This window comes from Lissotriton helveticus, chromosome 10 (genome assembly GCF_964261635.1).
Source record: "Lissotriton helveticus chromosome 10, aLisHel1.1, whole genome shotgun sequence".
Taxonomy (NCBI): Eukaryota; Metazoa; Chordata; class Amphibia; order Caudata; family Salamandridae; genus Lissotriton; species Lissotriton helveticus.
Genome location: NC_136071.1, coordinates 23,024,853 through 23,050,957, shown reverse-complemented (window position 1 = coordinate 23,050,957; position 26,105 = coordinate 23,024,853). Strand labels below are relative to the sequence as shown.

At 42.6% G+C, this 26,105-nt stretch overlaps 1 protein-coding gene across 1 annotated transcript in view; it reads left to right on the top strand.

Annotated features, from left to right (window-relative positions):
* NT5DC2 (5'-nucleotidase domain containing 2) overlaps positions 1-26,105 on the top strand; it is a 227,397-nt gene that overhangs the window by 74,487 nt on the left and 126,805 nt on the right. The window lies entirely within an intron of this gene.

Here is a 26,105-nt window from a genome sequence, read left to right as displayed (position 1 = left end):
ACCCGCGTTGAACTAGAAGCCTAGTAGATACTACTATGACAAACAGCAAAATATATTGATACAGTAAAATAATACATCTGTTATTGTCTGAAATACTACGCATTAATACGTGGTAAGCTCCCTATGACAGTTATATCTACAGTATAAGTCCCATAACTTCATATGATTAATTCATTCTGTCATAGTTATTGTATCCCGTAAATGCACAGTTCTTCTGTTTTACCTAGTTTCACATTAAGAATTCAATCCCCTAGGAAGAATTGAAGCTCTGAATCGTAATTTAGGCCTAGGCCGACTGCGTACATTTTCATGATCCACATTGCCTCTGTACGTCGTAGTTTTAGTTCCCTGTTGCCTCCTCTGATACCCTGGTTTACTACATCAATACCAAAGAAGGACACACACTTCTCATTCTCAGAGTTCTGGCAACTAGCCACATGCAATGCTACAGGGTATCTGGGATCTAGTTTCATTATGGCCCTCATATGTTCCGAGATCCTGTCCTTGAGGGCACGTATGGTGCTTCCAACGTACTGTTTACCACATTTACATTGTATTATGTACACCACATATTTAGTCAGACAGTTGATATTAGATTTTATAGAGAAACATTCCCCTTTGGGATTAGAGAATTTTGTTGTCTTATGTTTGGCCCACCTACACATGGCACAGAATCCACATTTGTAGAAACCCTTGGTTTTGGAGGAGAGCCAATCTATTGTCTGTAGACCATGGGGTACAGTGGGACTCAATCTGTTTCTGAGGGTATTCCCTCTCCTGTAGCAAATCTGGGGCCTATCTGTGATAAATGGGATTAAGGAGTTATCTTTCTTTAGTATATCCCAGTGCTTCGTCATGCTTTTTCTCAAAGTGTGATGGAGAGAATTGAATTCTGTAATCAGCCTAAGTGGGTTGTTTGTGAGCTGAGGTTGTGTTCTGGGTTGTAGCAAGTCTGTTCTTGCGGTTTTGTTGATTCTCTTTTCCGCCTGTCGGATCACATTATTAGTGTAACCTCTTTTGGAGAACCTGTTTTTCATGTCGTGTACGCAGTTTTTGAATTGGGATTCTTCACTGCAGAGCCTTCTGGCCCTAAGGAATTCACCATACGGTATAGACTTTACCTGGTGCGGGGGGTGAGAACTATCAGCATGTAATATAGAGTTACATGAGGTGGATTTTCTAAAGAGCTTGCTGTGTAAGGTGTTATTTCTCACATATAGTTCTATATCCAAAAATTCAATTCTAGTTTGACTATGTGACATGGTGAATTTAATTTCCCAAGTGTTGTTGTTCAAGTAATTGAAAAATTCCATGAGTAGTACCTCTGTGCCTGACCATAGGAGAATGCAGTCATCTATGTACCTTCCCCAGAAAATTATGAAGTCAATGTACTGGGAGCCCTTGTCACCCCAGATAAGATCCGATTCCAGGTTGCCCATGAAAAGGTTAGCAAACGATGGGGAGAATTTTGACCCCATCGCTACTCCCTTCTTTTGGCGATACCATTTCTTATCAAACATAAAAAAGTTATTGTTTAACACAAGTTCCATCATTTCTGATAGCATCGCAGTATGTTGGTACAGTGAAGCTGGTCTGTTCCCCAAACATCTATTCAAAGCCAGTAGCCCCAAATCAATATTAATACTAGTGTAAAGGGACACAACGTCCATAGTCACAAGAAATGTGTCCGGTTGCCACTGGATATCTGATAGAATGCTCAGAATGTGTCTGGAGTCTTGTATATATGAAGGAAGATTGTGTACTAGGGGTCCTAGAAAAAGATCGATATATTCTGCCATCCTCTCGGTAGGACCACCTATGCCCGAGACTATTGGTCTACCCGGAGGAAAGGGCTGGTTCTTATGTACCTTGGGGAGTGTGTATAGCCATGGGTATGTAGGTCTGAAAATTTTAAGATAAAGATATTCCTGGTCATTTAGTAAACCTGATTGTTTCCATAGCAAAAGTTTCTCATTGATCTTGATTGTCAAGGGACCTATAGGATTAGATGATATAGATTCATAGCAAGTAGCGTCCGCAAGTTGGCTATGAATTTCTCCCTCGTAATCTACTTTGTCCATTATCACAACATTACCGCCTTTATCGGCCTCTCTGATTACAATGTGTGCATTGCTACTGAGAGAGGTCAAGGCGGCTCGTTCTCCGATTGTCAGGTTATCTGAATACTTGAATGATTTTATTGCATTGCAGGTGTTAATTCGTTCAATGTCTTCTAGTACTCTTGTGTGGAACTGATCTATTACATTACCCCCTGAGAGTGTAGGTACCCATCTGGATTTGCTTTTTAAACCACTCGATACACTGTAATCTGGGTCTATGTCAAGCTCCATTAAAAGTCTATCCATGTCGTATGGTGAATCCTCCATATCAGTAATAGACAAGAGTAAGTGTGTGGCTTGTACATCCTTTATTGACAAGAATTCTTCTGTGTTTGCAAGGACAGGAATATTCTTTTTACCCACATCAGTATTGGTTTTGTCAGAAAAGTGTTTCTTTAACTTAAGGTTTCTAATAAACTTAAATAGATCTATTTTAAGTTTACAAAGATCGCCAGTAGCAAGAGGATTAAAACTCAAACCTTTGCTTAACAGTGATATCATATTAGGTGTCAGTTCTAGTGAGGAGAGGTTGATTACTTGTACTTCTGTGTGGCTATTTGTGTTTAGTTCCTGTTCGTGCCTGATCTTAGCTTGTCTCTGTATCCTGTCCTTTGATCTCCTACCCCTACGGGTTTTGGATCGGGTGGATCTCTCTGGACTGGGAACCTGTTGCCTCTCCTGATTCTCTGGACCTCCTGGGAAAAAGTCGCCACATTGCCTGCGGCTGCGGTTTCTGGTTCCTCACTGCTAAGTCCCGCACTGCTGATAGAAGCGTTGCTGGATGAGACTGAACTGGCTCCAGTTGTGGACGAAATGTTCACATTTCTGGTCTGATTGTTAGGAATAAGTGGATCATATTTACTGGCGTAGGTGAATACCCTGCCCTGTTGGTAATCATTCTCATCTCGTTTAATCTGTCTAGCTTTCCTACTTTTGATGTCATTTTGCTGTCTGAGAAGAATATCATCCAGGATAACATAGTTCTTAATTGTTGCTTCAGGGATATTTAAGTCTTTGATTTCTTGTTCGACCACAGCAATATCTGCTTGTAACTTGGTAACCTTGCGGTCCGAACTCTCAATTAAAATATCTATAAGTGTCATAGAGTTTGCTGTAAGTGAATCTTCCCACTTAGACATCAGGTCTGCATCTAAGTTGTCGTAAGTGGGAAAGATCTGACCTCTGAGGCCCCTGGGTATTCTCTTTAGTCTCAAATATTGTTTGAGAGTGGTGCCGTCCCACCACTTCGCATTCTCCTGCTTCTTAAGTCGTTCAAGTTTTATAAACTTGTCTCTAAGGCCTTCCTTCCGTGGAGGATTCGTACTGGTGGTGGCAGTCGTGGTGGACATGCCCTTGGCTAGATTATCGAAAAGTTCCTCTGCAGCTTTGCTGCGATCCATGTGAATAGAATCAATAATGGATCTACTATAGGTAAACAACTCCGGTATTGTCGTTTGAGAGTGCTAGGCGGCAACCCTAAACTGACTAATAACTTTAAAGACAGGATGGTTTTTTGGTTGTCAGAGAATGGGCGCTCAGCCAGGGTAAAAGCACTATGGAATCAATGTGGTGTGGTGCAACTGGGTAGGTGGATAACCATATAACCACCCAAGGAGAAGCGAGCAGGCTCACTGATCCGCAATAACATAAAAATGGCGAACCCTATGCACACACTTAACAAGTGAAAAGCGGATACAATGTCCTTATGTGAGAAATTCAAACCGCAGAGAAACAACAGTAATATGCAACTTAATATGTAAAGAATTTGATGTCAGTCCAAAATTCTTGGTCTCCTTGTTTATTCCAACTCAGCATATGAACAACCAGCCGACACGTGTTTCATCGCATCTTGCGAATCTTCAGGGCTGGAAATAATACAGAAAACAAGGAGCTATACTTGGGGATATGTACATTTATATGTGATCCTGAATTCCATTTCAGGTCAGCCCGTGAGACAAGCGTCATTAGGATTTTCTCATGCATAGGTTTCTGCCCCTGAGATGGTTGTTGGAAAGCATCCATAAGTGCGCTATTGTGCTCCTAATATGCTCACGCATGCCGTGCAATTGGTGTAAGACTTTGTGCACTGCGGCTCCTTGATCGATGAAGTGAATTCACATAAATATCCTCTATTTTGTTAACCAAGATTGTGCAAGGTGCCGTGCTCCACTATTGTCTATATCGGGTGTGGGGGATCATGCGTGTATTATGTGCTTGGTGACATAAATATAAATAAAATTGCAACACATACCTCCATTGGTTGTGAATTAGACCAAACGGTCTATCGTGATAAATAAATATGTGCGGATTTTAAGAAACAAGAGAGGGAAGACAATGGGAAAGAGAGAAATAGAAAGAAAGAGAGGTCGAAAAGTTAGATCTATGGACATATCTATCGTTGAAGATTACTCACTCAAATAAGCATTTATTGAAAATAATTCTAGTGGCACCCCTTATTTTTCATTACGTTATGTCCGCGTTTATCCAATTTCAGGATGTGCATTTAGTAACGACAACATAAAAATTATTATTGAACTAAGAAAAACGGAAAGCTCACCGCTCTTCCGGTGATATTTCCGACCCGGAAGGGCCCAAGACCATCCAAATGTAGTTGCAGATTGTGGTATAGTTACTGCAATAAAGTTAAAAAATATGGGGTTTGATATGTCCTCTTAATTAGAGAGAGGAATTGAAGAAGATGTTTATTTATTCTCGCTTAATGACTAATTAGTTACTATATTTGTCTGGCTGCCATCTAAAAAGATGAAAAAAATCATACCAATATTATTTCTGCTAAACAACATTGTGACGTCTCCTAGCGTGTTACTATGTCAGTGCCCTGAGCATCGTAAGTTGATGCTGTTGACAAACCTAAATACTTCTACTGTGCCTTCACGTAGTAAATTCTCACTTGCTAAAGATTCTGTGTTTATCATTTCCTGTTGAAATTGTGAGGACGATCAAATTGCATGCAGCATCTATAGATTACCTCGTAAGCGAAGTGCGCTTATTCTGGGTTGCCCGGGAAAGATGTGTCTATTCAATCGATTTGGGTCTGAAAAGTAATACACATGCAGGGTATTAAACTAACTTAACGGTGATTGTGCATCAAGCCTGTTACTCGACCATCAATTCGAACTCTAATTCAAACGGCATACCTGGAAAAGACGGGGAGTCGTGGTTATTGTTTTTGAAGCCTGTTCCGGACTTGGTGTCTGAAAGACAAACAATCCGGACAGGCAGATTAGGACACCTTTCGAGTTATCATAATTGGTAAGATATGCTCGGTAGGGCATGAATCTCGCCGGCAAGAAGCCATAAAGTGGCGTTACCTGTAAGCGTCTTGCCGCTTCCGTCTTCTCTCCCGGGTCTCCTTGTTCGAAGTGCGAACACGTGACCCGGAAGTGTACTGGGATTAAATACCGTTCCGCCCACTGATGGCGAAACGTCATCCATGTTAGTATTCGTTTAAAGTGATAGACGTCATGATAGAGGAAATGCTAAGAATTAAAATCTCGCATTTGTTTTGGAATTGCGTTACATTTTCCATGTGGAGAAAAGAGAAAGAAAGAGAATTGGGTGTCAATCTGTCATTTGCCGTAGGTGATACTTATCTGATATATAGTGATGGTGAATTACATGCTCAGTGCACTAATCAATAGCGGTTGCTCCAAATTCTATGAACACGCTTGTGAAGATGTTACAACTCCATCGCATTTACTCGCCGCAGTGGTGGAGAAACGTGTGATGATCTCCTCCCAACCTCTCTTACAATCTACACATGTCACTGGTATTATGATTACAGGTGTTGTATCATCCAAATGCATCCTATGGCATATATAGTGGTTATGCATATTGTTTACATATTTGTATACTACACGGAAAACCCGCGTTGAACTAGAAGCCTAGTAGATACTACTATGACAAACAGCAAAATATATTGATACAGTAAAATAATACATCTGTTATTGTCTGAAATACTACGCATTAATACGTGGTAAGCTCCCTATGACAGTTATATCTACAGTATAAGTCCCATAACTTCATATGATTAATTCATTCTGTCATAGTTATTGTATCCCGTAAATGCACAGTTCTTCTGTTTTACCTAGTTTCACATTAAGAATTCAATCCCCTAGGAAGAATTGAAGCTCTGAATCGTAATTTAGGCCTAGGCCGACTGCGTACATTTTCATGATCCACATTGCCTCTGTACGTCGTAGTTTTAGTTCCCTGTTGCCTCCTCTGATACCCTGGTTTACTACATCAATACCAAAGAAGGACACACACTTCTCATTCTCAGAGTTCTGGCAACTAGCCACATGCAATGCTACAGGGTATCTGGGATCTAGTTTCATTATGGCCCTCATATGTTCCGAGATCCTGTCCTTGAGGGCACGTATGGTGCTTCCAACGTACTGTTTACCACATTTACATTGTATTATGTACACCACATATTTAGTCAGACAGTTGATATTAGATTTTATAGAGAAACATTCCCCTTTGGGATTAGAGAATTTTGTTGTCTTATGTTTGGCCCACCTACACATGGCACAGAATCCACATTTGTAGAAACCCTTGGTTTTGGAGGAGAGCCAATCTATTGTCTGTAGACCATGGGGTACAGTGGGACTCAATCTGTTTCTGAGGGTATTCCCTCTCCTGTAGCAAATCTGGGGCCTATCTGTGATAAATGGGATTAAGGAGTTATCTTTCTTTAGTATATCCCAGTGCTTCGTCATGCTTTTTCTCAAAGTGTGATGGAGAGAATTGAATTCTGTAATCAGCCTAAGTGGGTTGTTTGTGAGCTGAGGTTGTGTTCTGGGTTGTAGCAAGTCTGTTCTTGCGGTTTTGTTGATTCTCTTTTCCGCCTGTCGGATCACATTATTAGTGTAACCTCTTTTGGAGAACCTGTTTTTCATGTCGTGTACGCAGTTTTTGAATTGGGATTCTTCACTGCAGAGCCTTCTGGCCCTAAGGAATTCACCATACGGTATAGACTTTACCTGGTGCGGGGGGTGAGAACTATCAGCATGTAATATAGAGTTACATGAGGTGGATTTTCTAAAGAGCTTGCTGTGTAAGGTGTTATTTCTCACATATAGTTCTATATCCAAAAATTCAATTCTAGTTTGACTATGTGACATGGTGAATTTAATTTCCCAAGTGTTGTTGTTCAAGTAATTGAAAAATTCCATGAGTAGTACCTCTGTGCCTGACCATAGGAGAATGCAGTCATCTATGTACCTTCCCCAGAAAATTATGAAGTCAATGTACTGGGAGCCCTTGTCACCCCAGATAAGATCCGATTCCAGGTTGCCCATGAAAAGGTTAGCAAACGATGGGGAGAATTTTGACATAAAAAAGTTATTGTTTAACACAAGTTCCATCATTTCTGATAGCATCGCAGTATGTTGGTACAGTGAAGCTGGTCTGTTCCCCAAACATCTATTCAAAGCCAGTAGCCCCAAATCAATATTAATACTAGTGTAAAGGGACACAACGTCCATAGTCACAAGAAATGTGTCCGGTTGCCACTGGATATCTGATAGAATGCTCAGAATGTGTCTGGAGTCTTGTATATATGAAGGAAGATTGTGTACTAGGGGTCCTAGAAAAAGATCGATATATTCTGCCATCCTCTCGGTAGGACCACCTATGCCCGAGACTATTGGTCTACCCGGAGGAAAGGGCTGGTTCTTATGTACCTTGGGGAGTGTGTATAGCCATGGGTATGTAGGTCTGAAAATTTTAAGATAAAGATATTCCTGGTCATTTAGTAAACCTGATTGTTTCCATAGCAAAAGTTTCTCATTGATCTTGATTGTCAAGGGACCTATAGGATTAGATGATATAGATTCATAGCAAGTAGCGTCCGCAAGTTGGCTATGAATTTCTCCCTCGTAATCTACTTTGTCCATTATCACAACATTACCGCCTTTATCGGCCTCTCTGATTACAATGTGTGCATTGCTACTGAGAGAGGTCCAGTGGCAACCGGACACATTTCTTGTGACTATGGACGTTGTGTCCCTTTACACTAGTATTAATATTGATTTGGGGCTACTGGCTTTGAATAGATGTTTGGGGAACAGACCAGCTTCACTGTACCAACATACTGCGATGCTATCAGAAATGATGGAACTTGTGTTAAACAATAACTTTTTTATGTTTGATAAGAAATGGTATCGCCAAAAGAAGGGAGTAGCGATGGGGTCAAAATTCTCCCCATCGTTTGCTAACCTTTTCATGGGCAACCTGGAATCGGATCTTATCTGGGGTGACAAGGGCTCCCAGTACATTGACTTCATAATTTTCTGGGGAAGGTACATAGATGACTGCATTCTCCTATGGTCAGGCACAGAGGTACTACTCATGGAATTTTTCAATTACTTGAACAACAACACTTGGGAAATTAAATTCACCATGTCACATAGTCAAACTAGAATTGAATTTTTGGATATAGAACTATATGTGAGAAATAACACCTTACACAGCAAGCTCTTTAGAAAATCCACCTCATGTAACTCTATATTACATGCTGATAGTTCTCACCCCCCGCACCAGGTAAAGTCTATACCGTATGGTGAATTCCTTAGGGCCAGAAGGCTCTGCAGTGAAGAATCCCAATTCAAAAACTGCGTACACGACATGAAAAACAGGTTCTCCAAAAGAGGTTACACTAATAATGTGATCCGACAGGCGGAAAAGAGAATCAACAAAACCGCAAGAACAGACTTGCTACAACCCAGAACACAACCTCAGCTCACAAACAACCCACTTAGGCTGATTACAGAATTCAATTCTCTCCATCACACTTTGAGAAAAAGCATGACGAAGCACTGGGATATACTAAAGAAAGATAACTCCTTAATCCCATTTATCACAGATAGGCCCCAGATTTGCTACAGGAGAGGGAATACCCTCAGAAACAGATTGAGTCCCACTGTACCCCATGGTCTACAGACAATAGATTGGCTCTCCTCCAAAACCAAGGGTTTCTACAAATGTGGATTCTGTGCCATGTGTAGGTGGGCCAAACATAAGACAACAAAATTCTCTAATCCCAAAGGGGAATGTTTCTCTATAAAATCTAATATCAACTGTCTGACTAAATATGTGGTGTACATAATACAATGTAAATGTGGTAAACAGTACGTTGGAAGCACCATACGTGCCCTCAAGGACAGGATCTCGGAACATATGAGGGCCATAATGAAACTAGATCCCAGATACCCTGTAGCATTGCATGTGGCTAGTTGCCAGAACTCTGAGAATGAGAAGTGTGTGTCCTTCTTTGGTATTGATGTAGTAAACCAGGGTATCAGAGGAGGCAACAGGGAACTAAAACTACGACGTACAGAGGCAATGTGGATCATGAAAATGTACGCAGTCGGCCTAGGCCTAAATTACGATTCAGAGCTTCAATTCTTCCTAGGGGATTGAATTCTTAATGTGAAACTAGGTAAAACAGAAGAACTGTGCATTTACGGGATACAATAACTATGACAGAATGAATTAATCATATGAAGTTATGGGACTTATACTGTAGATATAACTGTCATAGGGAGCTTACCACGTATTAATGCATAGTATTTCAGACAATAACAGATGTATTATTTTACTGTATCAATATATTTTGCTGTTTGTCATAGTAGTATCTACTAGGCTTCTAGTTCAACGCGGGTTTTCCGTGTAGTATACAAATATGTAAACAATATGCATAACCACTATATATGCCATAGGATGCATTTGGATGATACAACACCTGTAATCATAATACCAGTGACATGTGTAGATTGTAAGAGAGGTTGGGAGGAGATCATCACACGTTTCTCCACCACTGCGGCGAGTAAATGCGATGGAGTTGTAACATCTTCACAAGCGTGTTCATAGAATTTGGAGCAACCGCTATTGATTAGTGCACTGAGCATGTAATTCACCATCACTATATATCAGATAAGTATCACCTACGGCAAATGACAGATTGACACCCAATTCTCTTTCTTTCTCTTTTCTCCACATGGAAAATGTAACGCAATTCCAAAACAAATGCGAGATTTTAATTCTTAGCATTTCCTCTATCATGACGTCTATCACTTTAAACGAATACTAACATGGATGACGTTTCGCCATCAGTGGGCGGAACGGTATTTAATCCCAGTACACTTCCGGGTCACGTGTTCGCACTTCGAACAAGGAGACCCGGGAGAGAAGACGGAAGCGGCAAGACGCTTACAGGTAACGCCACTTTATGGCTTCTTGCCGGCGAGATTCATGCCCTACCGAGCATATCTTACCAATTATGATAACTCGAAAGGTGTCCTAATCTGCCTGTCCGGATTGTTTGTCTTTCAGACACCAAGTCCGGAACAGGCTTCAAAAACAATAACCACGACTCCCCGTCTTTTCCAGGTATGCCGTTTGAATTAGAGTTCGAATTGATGGTCGAGTAACAGGCTTGATGCACAATCACCGTTAAGTTAGTTTAATACCCTGCATGTGTATTACTTTTCAGACCCAAATCGATTGAATAGACACATCTTTCCCGGGCAACCCAGAATAAGCGCACTTCGCTTACGAGGTAATCTATAGATGCTGCATGCAATTTGATCGTCCTCACAATTTCAACAGGAAATGATAAACACAGAATCTTTAGCAAGTGAGAATTTACTACGTGAAGGCACAGTAGAAGTATTTAGGTTTGTCAACAGCATCAACTTACGATGCTCAGGGCACTGACATAGTAACACGCTAGGAGACGTCACAATGTTGTTTAGCAGAAATAATATTGGTATGATTTTTTTCATCTTTTTAGATGGCAGCCAGACAAATATAGTAACTAATTAGTCATTAAGCGAGAATAAATAAACATCTTCTTCAATTCCTCTCTCTAATTAAGAGGACATATCAAACCCCATATTTTTTAACTTTATTGCAGTAACTATACCACAATCTGCAACTACATTTGGATGGTCTTGGGCCCTTCCGGGTCGGAAATATCACCGGAAGAGCGGTGAGCTTTCCGTTTTTCTTAGTTCAATAATAATTTTTATGTTGTCGTTACTAAATGCACATCCTGAAATTGGATAAACGCGGACATAACGTAATGAAAAATAAGGGGTGCCACTAGAATTATTTTCAATAAATGCTTATTTGAGTGAGTAATCTTCAACGATAGATATGTCCATAGATCTAACTTTTCGACCTCTCTTTCTTTCTATTTCTCTCTTTCCCATTGTCTTCCCTCTCTTGTTTCTTAAAATCCGCACATATTTATTTATCACGATAGACCGTTTGGTCTAATTCACAACCAATGGAGGTATGTGTTGCAATTTTATTTATATTTATGTCACCAAGCACATAATACACGCATGATCCCCCACACCCGATATAGACAATAGTGGAGCACGGCACCTTGCACAATCTTGGTTAACAAAATAGAGGATATTTATGTGAATTCACTTCATCGATCAAGGAGCCGCAGTGCACAAAGTCTTACACCAATTGCACGGCATGCGTGAGCATATTAGGAGCACAATAGCGCACTTATGGATGCTTTCCAACAACCATCTCAGGGGCAGAAACCTATGCATGAGAAAATCCTAATGACGCTTGTCTCACGGGCTGACCTGAAATGGAATTCAGGATCACATATAAATGTACATATCCCCAAGTATAGCTCCTTGTTTTCTGTATTATTTCCAGCCCTGAAGATTCGCAAGATGCGATGAAACACGTGTCGGCTGGTTGTTCATATGCTGAGTTGGAATAAACAAGGAGACCAAGAATTTTGGACTGACATCAAATTCTTTACATATTAAGTTGCATATTACTGTTGTTTCTCTGCGGTTTGAATTTCTCACATAAGGACATTGTATCCGCTTTTCACTTGTTAAGTGTGTGCATAGGGTTCGCCATTTTTATGCTTTTAGTGGGTGGCAAATTGACTGCTGCAAACTAGCTGCATTGAATTTACAGGTCCTAGGTACCCGTGGTACCATATACTAGGGGCTTACAAATAGTTTACATCTGATAGGTATTTTTAATTTACTTGTATCATGTTTGTTGGGGAGGTGGAGGCAGGAGTTTAAGCACTTTAGCAATGATTAGCAGTGGTAAAGTGCACAGAACCCTAAAAGGCAACAAAAAGGGTTCCAAAAGCAGTAGGGGTGAAAGCAAAAGGTTTTGAGGTGACCCTGCTGAGAGGACCAAGCCCAACACTACCGATTCCTACTGCTCCTTCTAGGTCTGAGTAAATACTATGGCTGGTTCTATAATACTCATTACTATTGGCTGCTCTTGTAGCTCTGGGTGTGCTCTCAGAGTAAATACTATGTCTGGTTGTAAAATACCCATTCCAGGGGTGTGAAATGTATTAAAATATCGACTTTCCCATGGGACAGGTTGCTTCAAATATCTACTTGTCCTATTAAAAAATAATATATATTTATACTTGTCTCTTTGGTGCCACATAGTGCAGCAACAAAATATTTAGGTTATCTCTTTATGAGCTCTGATTATGCCAGGGCTCCTACTATAGTAGGGTTTGAACACTAGTAATTCCCTTATTTTGCCACCATTCCGCAGATCTACATACAGGGGCTGGAGGTTGCGATGAGTAATGGTACCAGGGTTGGAATGCCCTTTTGAGTTTGTGCAAACCTACTAATTTGCTTTTTTTGAAAGGTTTTTACCAGTGCTTCTCTAATCGTTTCCTATACTGAGAAAGGTTGGAAAGTTACTCCTGAGCCAGGGCAGAAGTAAACGTTCTTCCAGGGTTGGGGAAAAAAGTGGTTGGAAGGAAATTGAACTTGTAAACGACCAACAGATTATTGCATGAACAAATCTACACCTGCACATTTGCCCGTGCTAAAATGCAGTTCACAAATTTTCTAAGAATAAAATGTCATGACCTAGTACTGTAAAATCTGCACTTATACAAGGACATAGACCATAGGAGCACTTTTGGGACTTTCTTTCGGAATTGGTGCCCTAATTAGGTCTGGTGATAACTAAGACTTTTTCGTTTTTATTAAAATCCTATCTTTCTCATCTGGCTTGACTGTGAGTGACCACATTCTGCTCTTTCCCAAGGAGCATGTCCGCACACAGTAATTCTGTTGAGTGCTAGTGACTACTGTGCCAATGTGTACTTTTTGAGACCGAAAAATATTTTTGGTTTTTGCCAATGTTTTGTTACAATGGTGAGTGCCCAATAGCTCCCACAACAGTACAATTTTACAAAAACCATATCAAAACAAGACCTGCATTGACCAAACCAAAACGCTGGCCACCAATGCTTGTTTATTTCCATCTCCCATTATCTTGTTGAAACCGGTTACGTTGTGGTAAATAAATAAATAATACCCTATTTTTGACTAGGCATATATCATAACAGATAGCTCAATAAATAAGAGTCAAGATTCGAGGTAGTAGGAGTTTGCAGGTTTATTACAGCATAAGGACAGGAACAGGACGACCTGCATAGGAACAGGATGACAGGGCCCGGCAGGATGACAGGGGGGCCCAGCAGGATGACAGGGGGGCCCAGCAGCTGCCGGGGCTGGGTCTGGGATGAGCGCGCTAACCTTTAATAACAATACATGAGTTTATATACATAACGCAAACACATAGCATTACATTGCAGTAGGCGTAGCAGTGGGTGGAGCAGAAGGCGTGACGCGTAGCAGTCGCGAAAGATAAGAGTAAAAGTAGGTGTAACTGGGCGTATACATAGACATGTGGTGCAAACGTAACAGAATATGTCATGAATGGGGCGGAAACATTGGAGGGGGCTACCTAAGGAGCCGGGACCTCTAACCTGGTGGTGCGCGCAAACTGGCAATGACGTATTACTAGGAGAAGCTGGGGGCTATGAACTCTGTGCTAGGAGCAGAGACTAAAGTCTGGAGGGTCGGAGCGACATGTACCTAAACCCTATCTAGTATCTGATGTTTAGGGAACATGTTGATATAAACTAGAAGTCATGAGGGGAAAAGCTAACTGACTCTAAGACTGGAGCATGCATTTATTCTACATGTAGTGCGTGATGAAGAATATTAAATGCAGTATTTCTCTAACATGGAGACGTGAAGGCTAGACAATGACGGAAACTATTGATGCAGTTCAGTAGCTTAGGAATGCAGAGAAGGAGGACTGAACTGATAACTGGAACTATAACATACTTTTGGCAGACTCAGAGGCAGAGCCAAGCTGCACCGGGCACTGCGAGGCAGGAAGTAAGTGAAAGGTCGAGGATACAGGTGGGGGCTACATCGCTCCTCAGCGAGGCTTCAGGAGACAGGAGCTGAATCTGATGTCCAGGCCCTTTTGAGGCCTAGAAACGGGGACTTTATAATGGAATAACGTGCACACTGAGAAACGTGGCAACATAACTTTACATAGGCCTGATATTCGTATTATTCACGAGGACTGGAAACTGGCATACTAGAGGTGGACACAACTGTAATTGCGTCATTAATCAGACATGGGGAATAACATATGCATATTGGTCATGCACACATAACATATGATGGATGAGGCGTAGGGACACAGAACATGGCAAAATTTACTTTTCCACATTCCCTCCTTGTCACTACGTTTCAATCAGGAAACATCAATATTCATGATACCATCTATCATTTCATACAGTATCATTTGCTCGTCTCGAATTATCTTGGAACGAGATTTAGAACGGGACTTGAGACTAGGAATACAAGAGGTAGCACAAATGCCGCAAATCGCAGGGCCACATTGTATACAGAGGCAGCAGCTGAATATGATCGCTACTGCAATACCTAGAAAGGACAGGACTTTCCATCCCCATGCGGAAATTATATTCCAGAACCAAGCGGACCATGTCCAGGTGCCTGGATCTTGGTGTAACAGATGGGCAATTTTATGGAGTCTGGTTATAACTGAATAAACAGTCGGCGCGTTATTTGGAATGAAAATGCAGCAACTAGATCCGATGACTCTACAGGCCCCGCCCCTATCGGCCAGTATGACGTCAAGGACGAGACGATTCTGTAAAACGACAATTCTCATAAAGGATTGCTCTTCGGTTAAGTTACCTAGAGCAGAGGCAGTCTCATCTACTACAGCTTCAAGGGTTCTTGTTAACCTACGGATTAGCTTACTATTTACAACTGTGCCTAAATAAGGGAACACACCTTTATCTATATCAATAAATTGTTCTGCAGCAGTTTCAGTATAATCGACAATCGGGAGATTTCTCTTGTGTCTAGTATGTACTAGGAAGGAATTCCTATGGTAGTCAGGTGGGGCTAGAAAAACTGGTGGCAGTAGGAAAGCAATGTAACAGGTTCCCTCCCAATCGAGGGGCAAACGAACATATGCGGTTTGACCACAAACAAAATAAGAATGACGTGAAGCTTTGAAAATAGATTTCCCACCGTCACTATACTTGACAACAGTAGTACAATCACTATGTCCTACGTGTACGGAACCCTTATTTCGGACACATAATTCGCCTTTGACTGGTAGTACTGAAATAGCAGGTAAGTCTGGAGTAGTATCAGACTGAACATTCAGGACCATGAAATTCGACGAATAATTACCTAAATTATATACTTCATTTTCTGGATCTAAACCTGTTCTGTGGGGAAGACCTTGCTTGTCTGGGAAACATGTACTGTTAAGAAAAGACATATCTGTTGAGGATGACGTTAACGTGGACCATGCTCCACACGAACCATTATGTGAAAAAGGATAAGGAAAGAGTGGCAGGACTCCCTTCGGTGTCTGGAAAGGGGGGAGTCGACCACACACCCAACAATTAGTGGCATTGCTGGTCTGGTGTGAGTAATGTAACATGCGGATAAATGAATTGTTACGCATAGCGAGGCGATATGAATATTCGTGAGGAGGCAGATCACTAAAAGTGTGCTCTACTGTAGCATTAGCAGACTTATTTACATGAAGAACTGGAAAATACAGGAAAAATGCGTAACTAGTGCAGGAAATCATTATGCTGATGAATAATATGAAACTTAGAAAAACGATACATTGAATTGAGTTTTGACTGACTCTCTCACTATGGGGGTCTATTTTATACATGTCAGAAACAGTCTAACCGTTTCACCTAGGGGAGGACTTATACAATCAAACTGACTGACTTATTCTACTAGACCGGAGCTTTAACTTATACTCCTGCTGCGGAGTTTTCTCTACCAAGGGAGGGGTTGTATCAATGTCATTTGCGGGACAGTCCTTAGGAACAATGTTTTGGCAGTCCTTAAAATCCTGGGAAATGTTCTTGAAAACGGGTTTCAGTCCTTTAAAAAGTTTAACGTGAGAAAGGTGTATCCATCCTTTTCGGCCTTCCAACTTCACGGCTGTACGGGTGGTGAGGAGGACCTGACGGGGCTCCTTCCAACGTGGCTCCAGCGGACTTGATCTGTCAAAATTTCGGACCATCACCATAGAACCTGGAACGATTTCATGCGGTGCCACCTCGGTATTGTCTGGAAATGCGGCGGCAACCTGTGAACGACATGAGTTGAGGGCAGACATCAAGGAAGCTAGGTAATCTGTCAGCATATTACATGAAACATCAGTAATACTTCGGGGTCTAGGAGTACCCCACATGTTAGGGGGGCGGCCGAAAACGACCTCATACGGGGACAGACCTGATCTGGAATGTGCGACCATGCGCATATAAAACAAAGCGACTGGCAGAGCTACTAGCCAGTCCACACCTTTTTCCTTACAGACTTTTGCAATACGGATTTTCAGAGTCTGATTATGTCTCTCGACTAGACCGGCTGCTTCAGGATGGCGTACACAATGGAACTTCCACTGGTACCCTAATAACAGGGAAACGTGCTTCATGAGTTCAGATGAGAATGGCTGACCGTTATCAGAATATACGACTCTAGGGAGTCCATATCGAGGGAAGAATTCACGAACCAACTGCTTGGCAGTGGTCGCGGCTGTGTAATCTGGGACTGGATATGCTTCTGTCCACCTGGACAAAGCGCATACAACTACAAGGACATACTTGAAACCTCGACATCGCTCCATCTGAATATAATCCATCTGGAGGACTTCAAAAGGGTGGTCAGGGGGCTGGAAACCACCTTGTTCCACCGGGACACTTTTACCTGGATTAAACTGACAACATATCATACAGGTACGGACTTTCTGCTTGGCTGCAGCTCGTAAATGCTTGTTGAACCAAATGTTCTGGATACTGTCTAACATAGCTTTTTCTCCTAAATGTGCTGGACTATGTGCGGTATTAATAATGACTTGAACCATAGAGTCGGGGAGGAACCATGTGGCTCTACCCTTCGTTAACCATCCTTGATCTGTCTGGACCCCTCCTTGTTCGGACCATTTCTTGATTTCTTCAGGAGTAGCATGTAACTGGATATCTATGACATCTTGAGTAGGGTCCTTGACTGTCATACATGTAATCGGATCTGGAGTATGTGTCATGTTAACTGGAATGTCTAGAGTCTGTGCTGTAAGCTTGGCTGTGCGATCTGCTAGATCGTTACCTTGGGAAATAATGTCAGTAACTTTCGTATGTGCTTTACATTTCATGATAGCGATAGATGTCGGTAAATGTATGGCATCTAACAGAGCTTGAATAAGGAGACCATGCTGAATCTTGGTTCCATGAGAAGTCATGAAACCTCTCTCCTGCCAGAGCACTCCGAAGTCGTGTACAACTCCAAATGCGTAACGTGAATCTGTATAAACATTAACTTTCAAGTTCTTGGCGTGTATACAGGCTTGTGTCAGAGCAACTAGCTCTGCTGCTTGAGCGGACAGGGTATCAATACGGTGTGTTTCAATAACTTCGGTGTCAGTAGTCACTGCATACGCGGCGACTAGTTCTCCTGTACTAGTTCTCATACATGAACCATCCACATAAAGTGTCAGGTCAGGATCTGGTAACGGAATGTCTGTCAGGTCTTGTCTTGGCTTTGTCGTAATGTTGACTACTTCCACACAGTCGTGTGTGGCAGGATTTAAACTAACTGATGGTAACAGTGTAGCAGGATTCAGGACGTTGCAGCGTCTAATATCTATGTGTGGCTGGAACAGTGTCAATTCATAACCTGTTAAACGTGCAATTGTCAAGTGCTGAGTTTGTGTTCGGTTTAAAAGAACTTCTACTGAATGTGGGACTTGTACTGTCAAGGAGTGTCCTAAAACTATGGAATCACTTTGTCTGATAGCTAGTGCTGTGGCTGCAACTGACTTGAGGCACGTAGGCAACGCCTGGGCGACTGGATCTAGTGTGCTCGAAAAATAAGCACAAGGCTTGTATTGTCCTGCTTGATCTTGTGTGAGAACAGATAATGCTGTACCTTCACGTTCAGTAACGAAAAGTGTAAAAGGCTTACTGTAGTTCGGTGTGGCTAGAACTGGAGCTTGGCATAAGGCTTTCTTTAACTCGTTGAAACTAAGTGTATGTTCAGATGTCCAAGGGAGAACAGTCGATACGGCTGCCTCCTGTGTCGTTAACTGTATCAGTGGCTTGGCTAGAAATGCATACTGGGGAATCCATTGTCTACAATAAGAAGTAAGGCCGATTAAAGGCACGTACCTCCTTCTGGGTTCTGGGCTGGGGGAGACTCGCTATTAACTGGATACGGTCTGGTGTCAACTGCCTACCCCTCTTGGACAGCAAGTGTCCTAAGTATACCACTTGCTGGACACAGAATTGAAGCTTCGAAGGTGACACCTTGTGCCCCATCTCGGCTAGGAAATACAGAACCGTGAGTGACGCTCGCTCGCAGTCACGTTCAGAACGAGCTGTGATCAGTAGATCATCGACATACTGGAGCAGGGCAGTGTCAGTTGGCATGTGAATATTATCTAGTTGTCTCTTGAGTGCTTGACCGTAAATACTAGGGCTTTCTGTGAAACCTTGAGGAGCGCGTGTGAACATATAGCTCCTTCCATTTAAACAAAATCCGAAAAGGAACTGGCTGTCTGGATGAATAGGAACACTGAAAAATGCATTCTTGAGGTCTATGACAGTGAAGAACGTGGCTTCGGAATCAATGGCTGTCAATAGGGAAGAGATGTCTGGGACAACTGGGTACTGCGGAATAATACATTTGTTAAGTTCTCGTAAATCAATCACTAATCGATATACTGGGGGTGCACTTGGATCAGTACGTTTCATGACTGGAATGATCGGAGAATTACATACATTGGAGTCAGTTTCTACAACTACTCCTTGAGCGATGAGCTCGTCAATAATTTTGGATAAGGCTGCTACAGCCTCGGGTGGCAATCTGTACTGTCTGATTCGTGGTAACACTACACCTGGTTTGAGAGTCACACGATAGGGTGTGATTTGCATATAACCTACATCAGTTGGACCTTGCGCCCATAAATGCTGCGGAACTTGAGACAGTCTTGAATCAAAATCTCGTAATACATAGTGACCCTTAAAGTCACGTAGGAACAATCGTATTCCCTCTGGGGAACAGCATATGACTGCACCTAACTCTTTCAGTGTCTTAATGCCTAATAGGTTTTCTGGACATGACTTAGTAAGTAACAGATCGGTAGTACGGGACAATGGACCTACTTCTAGAGTAACTGGCTTGGAAATCTCGTTAACTATTGGCTTTCCTGAATATCCAAGGGAAACATTTCTTGAGCCTGAGAGCGGAGCCCCTGGAACTTCGGCATGACTAATTGTGGTCCTACTTGCCCCTGTATCAATCAAAAACTTTCTGTCTTTCCCTAATACTTGACTGTGTACATAGGGACCCTCTTGATCTACAGGTATCTCGATGAGAGGCAAGCCTACCTCCCTCTCTAGGCTGTTTCATGAATATGGCTGGTACTCTGGATACTCAGACTGTGCATACTGGTACATCTGCGATGTGACATGCTGTGTTGCAGCAATAGGCTGCGGAGCTGGAACTGTCTGTGGTGCATTCTGTGACTGAGAAGTCTGTGAAACTTGTTCTTGTCTAGGCGGACGTGGTCTTTCTTTAGTCTTACCAGTAGCTATGTTGTGTTTCAGAACTGCACACTCATTTATAAAATGACCTGGCTGTTTACAATAATTGCAGTTCCCTTTAACGGGAGCTGCAGGATGACTGGCTTGATTCGGACCCCTCTTCTGACTGTCTTGAGGAACAGATTGTGCAACTAGCACTTTCATTTTCGTGTCTTTCATACGTTTTCTTTCGTGTTCTTGCTCTTCCCTGATTCTATTCTGGTGGTACTGGAGCATCTGGAGCATCTGGGACGGAGTATTAGCTTGCCAGGTGCTTTCGACTTTCAAAACTCGATTTTTAATTTGTGGACTTGAATTTTCGACTAATTTAGTAACAAAAAGGTGAGGGTATGACTCACTACTTGTCTTGAGACCACTGTTGATACTGAAACATTTTTCAAATCTAGAATAAAAATCACTAATATCTTCGTCTTGCTTCTGTTTACAGGCTGAGATTGCATCCCAGTCTTCCTTTCTAGTTGTCAATAATCTGGGTAAAACTTGAATCAATAATTCTGGTAATTCTTTACATTTATCTCCAAGACCGGTACCTGGTACTCGTGCCTTGTCTTCAGCTTCTAGAGCTGTCCAATCGATCTTTTTCTCTCCCACCTCCCATTCTTTTTCCTTTAGCTTCTCATACACCCCTGCGGGCAACAGGACCTTTAACATTTTAATGATATCTGGGTAAGTATATTCTCCCATACGGAGCATGTCTTTTAATTCTCTATGGAACCCTGCTGGATCTTTGTCATGACAGGGAATTAATTTCTTCATTTCAAGGAGTTCCATCTTTGTGATTGGAGTGTATACAAACACTCGTTGCATTTCGCCACCCGTTCCTTTAACTGGGTGGACTTCTCGTAACGGATTCTGTCTGTCTATGTAGAATGGTTTACTTTCTGGGGGTGAGACATGAACAAAATGCGGGTTCAGAAACGTTCTATATTTGTGACGCTGTTCTAGAATTACACTAATTAAATCGGTACCTAGACCTCTCCATTTGTACTGGAGTAACTCGTTCAGAATATCGTGTAACGGACCTGGATCAGAGTGTTGACCCTCATACAAAGTAATGAGGTGCTGAATCATATACATACCCACCAGTCGCTGCTCGGCTGGGGGCATTTTCAGAAACATTTGTGCCACTATTTCGTCTGGAAAAGTGGTAGAATCAGTAATCCATCGGACTGCTGATCGGACTAGTTCTTGTTCGTGCATAGTACTTAATTCGCTATAACCGATTCGTGATTTCAGAATGTGATCGGTAGCTTGAAATACTTGTTCTAGGGAACCTTGTTCTGGTGCTGGATGATGGAAAATAGACTTGTGTTCTAGACGTAAATGGCGATCTGGAAATCTAGATTTTCCTACATACGCTATTCTGGCGGTATTCTCGTCGTCTTCCTCTTCAGGATCAGAGGTACTTTCTTTCTCGCTTACTTGTGCTGCTTTACGCTGTTCGTGTATCTTTATTATTTCTCTACGGATTTTCTTGTACATACTTTCCATGGCACTAATGGTATTGTGCTTTCCTTCGGCTATATTATCACTCCACTTTGTCAGAGTTTTCATTTCGGCTGGATCTTTAGACGGGTAATCTTGTTCTCTTATTAGACAGTTAATTAAGAACTTTAATATCATACGCTGAATCTCGGCTTTCCTTTGAGACATGGCATCACTAATACTTTCTGGATCATCCCCTGTACGGATGAAACGGTATATTCTGTCTAAATCTTCTTTCATATTCGGCAGGGTGACTAGATACTCGGTCACCCTCCTTACGCGTACTGAGTATAAAACCATATTAAACTCGCCGGGAACTGGGTCATAGGCACATTCGCCAAGGGTTTGCCTGATTTCTGTAACAGACTTATTACTCTTAGGAGTACGCTGTAATGCTTGAGCATGTAATTCGAGTGCTGATAAACGCTTGTGTGGCGGCGGGGTTTGAGGAAGACCTCCTCCTGCGGCCCCTAAACTGGAATCATCGACTGATGCTTTCCGTCCTGGCAGGGTCGGTAATTGTAACGTGGGCTGGACTTGTATGGCGGGCTGACCCGGGGGAGCTGTTAAGGGCACCCCGGTATCTGGAGGAGCAGGAATTACCTGATTTACAGGGACTGGCGGAGCGTGAACAGGATTTGCATATTCAGGGACTGCGTCGTCCAGATAGGACGAAATAAAAATATCAGCTGCGGTCGGTTTGTGACGTAGCTTGGTCGGAACTAATGGTGGCGGGAAATTACTGGATGCCTCTGGGGTCGCTTTTGGCAAGCCTTCGGCAAGAAGAGGATACATACCCTTAATGAGGGCATGCCTCTGTCTATCTGACTGTTCGGCTTTGACTCGTTCACCTATCTCGATTAATTCTCTTTCTTGGGCTCGTTCTTGGGATTCTCTACTTAACTCTGACTTTCTGATTTCTTTTTCGGTTCTTTTATGAGCTTCTTTGCGCCATAACTCGATGGCGTCTTTCTGTGACTGTCTGGCTTTCTTTTTCCATAATACTTCTTCTACTCGCATGATGCATTCGGGATCCCATGTACCCGATACGGGCCATCTATACTTTTCTTCTAACTGTTTGGTATAATCTACCCATAAATCTAGATATAATATGGCGCTTATGCCATGTTTCTGATACATAAAATGACCTGGACTGTCCCTAGGCGGAACAGGAACTGCTTCTTCTAACAAACCCTTTCTAGTTTTTAACTGACGTAATCTCGAAAAGAGAGACATAGTAAACTTGAATCGGAACACAATACAATACACGAAAAACAATAACAATTGGGAAAACAATTCAGGCATACCACGACATTGGAAATACATTGAACAACATCAGAACATAACAGTTCGGACAGAATATTACCTGGAATACTAAGAACAGAAACAGAACAGAATTTCTCGAACGGAACAGACTAGAGTTACTGGATGCACTGCTGAAACAGTACGGAACATACCGGTCCCATAAAGGGACGCATCAAGACCCGTATCCACCTAGGTGAACACTTCGTTAGTGGGCCTGGGTACCACCAGCCCACGGACCAGGAGTCAATTTAGACTGACCCTGTCTAGATACTACCCCAGTAATGGTACTCACCGGGCAGCAAGAACGGGAGGCCTCGGACTGGACTGGACGGACGACGAACTTCGGACTTCAGTTACGGGTGGGCCTCCGGATACCTCGGACCTTGGACTCTTGGCTTGGGCTCTGGTCGGGACTCGCCGCGTTCCTCCACCGTCTCGTTTGGATGCTGGACCGCCTCCTCCGTCTCCTCCGTGGGCCTGAGGGATACTTGAAGCAGAAATATCTGCACGTGGCCGGTATGGTTCCGTCACGGCTGCAGGGGGTCAGGGGGTCGGCGTGGCTTCACCGACGCGTGGGGAAAGGGCAAGTCCCTATTCGGGCGCCATTATGTGGTAAATAAATAAATAATACCCTATTTTTGACTAGGCATATATCATAACAGATAGCTCAATAAATAAGAGTCAAGATTCGAGGTAGTAGGAGTTTGCAGGTTTATTACAGCATAAGGACAGGAACAGGACGACCTGCATAGGAACAGGATGACAGGGCCCGGCAGGATGACAGGGGGGCCCAGCAGGATGACAGGGGGGCCCAGCAGCTGCCGGGGCTGGGTCTGGGATGAGCGCGCTAACCTTTAATAACAATACATGAGTTTATATACATAACGCAAACACATAGCATTACATTGCAGTAGGCGTAGCAGTGGGTGGAGCAGAAGGCGTGACGCGTAGCAGTCGCGAAAGATAAGAGTAAAAGTAGGTGTAACTGGGCGTATACATAGACATGTGGTGCAAACGTAACAGAATATGTCATGAATGGGGCGGAAACATTGGAGGGGGCTACCTAAGGAGCCGGGACCTCTAACCTGGTGGTGCGCGCAAACTGGCAATGACGTATTACTAGGAGAAGCTGGGGGCTATGAACTCTGTGCTAGGAGCAGAGACTAAAGTCTGGAGGGTCGGAGCGACATGTACCTAAACCCTATCTAGTATCTGATGTTTAGGGAACATGTTGATATAAACTAGAAGTCATGAGGGGAAAAGCTAACTGACTCTAAGACTGGAGCATGCATTTATTCTACATGTAGTGCGTGATGAAGAATATTAAATGACCATTAAATGCAGTATTTCTCTAACATGGAGACGTGAAGGCTAGACAATGACGGAAACTATTGATGCAGTTCAGTAGCTTAGGAATGCAGAGAAGGAGGACTGAACTGATAACTGGAACTATAACATACTTTTGGCAGACTCAGAGGCAGAGCCAAGCTGCACCGGGCACTGCGAGGCAGGAAGTAAGTGAAAGGTCGAGGATACAGGTGGGGGCTACATCGCTCCTCAGCGAGGCTTCAGGAGACAGGAGCTGAATCTGATGTCCAGGCCCTTTTGAGGCCTAGAAACGGGGACTTTATAATGGAATAACGTGCACACTGAGAAACGTGGCAACATAACTTTACATAGGCCTGATATTCGTATTATTCACGAGGACTGGAAACTGGCATACTAGAGGTGGACACAACTGTAATTGCGTCATTAATCAGACATGGGGAATAACATATGCATATTGGTCATGCACACATAACATATGATGGATGAGGCGTAGGGACACAGAACATGGCAAAATTTACTTTTCCACAACGTTGAGATTTTTTTAAATTTGTTTCCATTATGAATATTTTCTGTTGGTGCTAGCATGCATAGACACACTTAACTGAATGATTCTTCCTTAAAATGGTCCCTGAAATTTCACAGTAGTTTAGTAAAAAAAAAAATTCTAGTTTTTGGGTGAGTTTTTATTTTTTAAGCAAAGAATCGTCAATCTTGCTTTTAAGCTTCTGCATGTATTTGCATCTAAATCAAGCAATCTGGGAGCATTATTTATACGTAATCAAAAAATGTTGAACGTTGCAAACTTGTGTAAACATGTTACACTAGAACCACTGTCCGTAGTGCTGTCCGAGCTTACAACATTTCCTTAGAGTGCTCATCCTAATAATAAAGGCTCTTCATTAATGAATTATAAATACAAGTTTGAACAGCATTAACAGATGGACATAAATTACCTTAACTCCAGACAATGCCCTGATCCATAGTTTGGTACTGTAAACCGGCAGCCAAAAGGGTTTGTGCAGCAGGGGTTTGGGCCTACTTTTCCCAATGATTAAATAAACATAACTTGTTAGCCTTGACCCCAAACAATATGTTCTTGATGTGTGGTCTATAGGAATTCCACCCCCCTGCTTACCTATGTGTTACTCTTGTTTGCTCCTGTATACGTATACTGCTCCATGTCGGTCTGGGTAGACGTAAAGAAAATACTGTGGCAGGGCGTATAATATTCATTCCTATGTGTAGGAGAGTAGGGTCTGCAATCCTATGATCACCCAGATTTTTGCTTTTTTGCTTCACTGGTTTACGACTTTCCCTGGCTGTGGGCCTGCTAATCAGACCCACAGCCTAGCTGTTCTCTCTACTCCAAATTGTACCCAGGTACTGAATTGGCACTGGGCCCTCTCCAAGTCCCTGTACCCAGGGCTGAGGTGCACCCAGAAGTCTTCCAGGGGCTGCAGCATGTATTATGCCACCCCTGGGCTGACTAACTAAATCAGACACAACTGGCTGCTTGACAGCTGGGGCAAAGTGGTGTAATCACCCTTTGCTTTAGATATAGTATTCCTATATATAAACCTAAATAGGCACACAGATCTCCTATCAGTCACTCCTATGGCAGGCCTTAACAATCCTGAAGGCAGAGTGCTTGGAATCGTGTGAGATATGTAATGTAAATGTAGTTGAGCTTATATAGCGCACAGCTACCCGCAGTGGGTTTCCCGGCGCTTGCTTAGGGAACCCTTCCTGGTATTCCCCTGTGAGATAGCAGGGTATCCACAAGGTGAAAGTCAGGCATCCCGCCGCGAGGGGCCGTTGTGGAGATTAAGCAAGCTATTGCCCAG